This window comes from Stegastes partitus, unplaced genomic scaffold (genome assembly GCF_000690725.1).
Source record: "Stegastes partitus isolate 25-593 unplaced genomic scaffold, Stegastes_partitus-1.0.2 Scaffold16, whole genome shotgun sequence".
Classification (NCBI taxonomy): domain Eukaryota; kingdom Metazoa; phylum Chordata; class Actinopteri; family Pomacentridae; genus Stegastes; species Stegastes partitus.
Window position 1 is genome coordinate 1089380 of NW_007577747.1, and position 3566 is coordinate 1092945.

Sequence of the window (3566 nt, forward strand, 5' to 3'; positions counted from 1 at the left end):
ATTGTGGGAACATCTCTGTAGAGTTTCGTGCCTCCATATTGGTGTTGATCACTGACAATGCTTTCCGACCTTCTTACCCACAGCCCGAACTCCGTCTCCCAGAAATGATGCTGCTAAACAACTAAACTGCGCTGTCATTTGCATTTTGAAAGAAATGTATTTTCACTTTAAAATTTGAGACTAGGACATAGAAGGACAGGCTTCAGTTTGACGGAACCCAAAAGTCCACTTTAGCAGAACGGTGGCATGAATCAGCAACATGAGGTTTCACATGTGGGACCGTTATTCTTCCTTAGACTTGAATTTCATTTTAATTCACTGGTTATGAGCACTAAAACTACATGCTTAGGAAAATATCACACATTTGTGACACTTTCACAATGATAACTACTTGACAAGCTCGGCTACGTTGTCATGGTTCGGGTTAAAGGGCAACCCGTTTGAAGTTTCTCTTCCATTTCCTTGGTCGCCATGGTGACTGCTTGGCTGAAAACAAGCGACAGTAAAGCAATAAAATAAAAGGCAAAGATAGAAACATATTTGTGATACGTCACCGACACCGCAGTTTAGCTGTAAAGGAGCGTAGCTTCTGGGAGGCAAGACTGCACAGTTCATACAGTCGACCTCTAATGTATTCATTCCCTTCCATTAAAGAAAAGGCAAAATTCACAACAGTCACTCAAATAACTAGAAACTGAAAAAAGTAGTAATAAATAAAAATTTGCTAAATTATAATTTAGTGAAATAAGACATTGCTTTTGAATTGTGGTTGAAAAGAATAATTAAAAATTAAATAAATAAAACTGTCCCAGGCAAATTAGAGCCCTTTGCTGATGAGCAGTGGACCAAAATCTAAATACCTGCCAACAGGTGCAGAAGTCTGACTGAGAGTTACAGAAAACACCTGATTGCAGTGATTGGTCAACAAAATATTACTTTACGGGTCCCAGTATTCTTGTTTGCTTGTTTTGTTTGTTTGTTTTTAAAATATTCCTGTTGAACCACAATTCAAAAGTAATGTCATGATTTTGTTTTTTTGTTTTTTTTTTAAATTACTTTTGTCAATTTCAACTTATTTCAGTGACAGCTGTTGCTTTTTCTTTTTTAATGGGAGGGTATGAATAAATCTGCGACGACTGTATCTGCCAAATGGAAGAAAAGGCAGCATGTTGACCTTTTGTTAGTTTATTTTTTTGTCTCGCCACATTTAAACAGAGGTAGGCAGAAATTTGGAAAAGACAAACTCAAAACAAATGAAGATGCAGCCCTCCTGCTGGAGCTCTTCCCTCCCATGATGCTCCTTGATGCTCTTCACACTCCTTTACATGATCTAAGTGAGGCGATTGGCTAAAGTCTGCCGTCACAATACTTTCTAAAGCCTTAAAACGGAGCCAAAATAAAGTGCACAGCTCTAATGTCCTCACAGGCTGCTTGAATTACAACATGCTTAAAGTTTGTTATGTAATTTTGAACCAGTGATGCCAAGAAAAGAAAAATACTGTTTACTCCTGCTAAGTGAAGATAATGCTGCTTAAAAGGCAGCAAAGTGCCAAAAAAAATAAAAAATGAGAAAACTGCAAGCTGATGTAAACAAATCATGTAAAATATTTAATGAGGTATTCAAACAAGATTGTTGGGTCTTTACCAGCAACTCAGCAGCAGCAGCCGTGCTCTTTATAGATGGTAATGATATTTTGCTCAGAATGCAAACAAAGCCATCTTTGTTTACAAGATAGAAAAAAACCCTTCATCCAAAGTAGTTTAACAAATTAAAAAAAGAAAAGCGTATATTTTAAAACTTTAGTGCTGTTTATCTCCTTCAACTTAATTTGATTCAATTAGTATAATGAGCTTCATCCATTTGTTTAATTTAATTAGCCCAATATTTTGTCGAACAGAGTGGCGTCAGGTTGGATGAGACTTTTGACAGAGTGTAATGGATAAATTAGTTGATTAAATTTCACTTAGGTAAAAAAACAAAACAAAAAGGAAACCTCCGGGGATGAGGCTTTATGACATTAACAAGCGACGGCATTGAGATGCAAGTCATTGTTGTTAGAAGGAAACACAGAGCTAATTGTCTTTGTGGCATCCTGACCACAGAGATGAGGATGTGTGGTTGCATACAAGCGTATGAGTTAACTTATTGCATTGCTGCCCTGTTGAACAGCTTAAGATCCCGTTTAATACATCCTGCTCGCTTCTTCAAACTGTTGGTTTGCTGAGCTTCAGAAGGAAATCAATAAGACAGGGTTATATGCAAAGTGTGTCAGAAAAGTTCCAGGACTGGTGTCACAAAAGATAGATTTCAAATCCAAACTACAAGTTTTCCCCTTCAAAGTAATCCCCCTGGAGTCTAACACACTTCTCCAGCCTCCTCTGTCACACCGCCATGCACTCCTGGAAGGACTCTTTAAGGATCCTCCACAGCTCCGTCGTCACAGCCATCTTGATGTCGTCCACGTCTTCAAACGGGTCCCCTTGATGACCCCCTTGAGCTTGGAGAAGAGGAAACAATCCCACAGAGCCAGCTGGGGTGAGTAGAGAGGTTGCTCCAACAGGCAGGAACTGTTGGATGCTCAGGGCGTTGTGAACAGGCGCGTTGTCATGGTGAAGCAGCCACGACTACCACAACTCTTGCCTCTTCTGAACGAAGCAAACGCTGCAGGACCTCTTTGTAGACTTTGTGCTGGTTGATCGTCTGAAGGGGAAAACTTTTGGGTTTCAAATACATCTTTTATGACTCCAGTCCTGGAACTTTTCTGACACATCTTGTACTTGCCATAAAGACAATAAAGCTCAATTTAGTTGAATATGTTTCAAGTATATTTATACTAATTAGTCGAGTAAACATCTTCCAATATCCTATTTTCTGTCTGCCTTTTCCTTAATCGAGGTTAATACAAAGAAACTGTAAAAATATTGAAGAAACCTTCTAAGAGTTTCAAGCCTCCACAGAATCTGAACCTACAGCTGAAGCCAGAAGTTTACATACACCGTATAAAAAGACATGGAACTTTTTTTCTCACTATCTGACATTAAATCAAAACTAAACTTTTCCTGTTTTAGGTCAGCTAGGTGCGACGGCCCGTGGCCACCGAGTGTACTTGTGGAACCAAATGAAGAGGAGACGGGGAATGGATAAAGAAAAACAGGTTTTATTAAAGGAGGGTAGGGAAGTGATGGGCACCAGGAGGCAGGTGGAGAATCCAGTGTTGGTTTGTTGTGGTGGTGCCGAGGGAGGTCTTCAGTGCCGGTGGGTCGTGTGGTGAGTTCCCCGTGCAGGAATCCCCATGCGGAGGGTTTTTCCGTGACTGTGCTCAGGAGAAGGAGTCCGTGTGGAGGTTTCCCAGTGGCGGTGCTCAGGGGACGGTGCTCATGTGGAGGTTTTTCTGATGTAGGTGCCCGTGACGTGTGAGATCCCGGCTCGTGACTTCCTGGCAGTGGAAGCTGGCGTGCAGAATGGATGGCTGGACGCTGGAGCCGGCGGAGAGGACGGTGGAGAAAACACAGAGAGAACATAGAATTACTTGAAACTCGAAACTAGCTTAGCAGGAGACTCAAAA

At 40.9% G+C, this 3566-nt stretch overlaps 1 long non-coding RNA gene across 1 annotated transcript in view; it reads left to right on the plus strand.

Annotated features, from left to right (window-relative positions):
- The window catches only part of LOC103364133 (uncharacterized), a 20498-nt gene extending 17273 nt beyond the window's left edge, over positions 1-3225 (plus strand). Inside the window, exons 2-3 of the long non-coding RNA XR_520531.1 lie at positions 2431-2434; positions 3214-3225. This is a non-coding gene — a long non-coding RNA (uncharacterized LOC103364133). The remainder of the gene's footprint in view (positions 1-2430; positions 2435-3213) is intronic.
- The last annotated feature ends 341 nt before the right edge of the window (positions 3226-3566 follow it).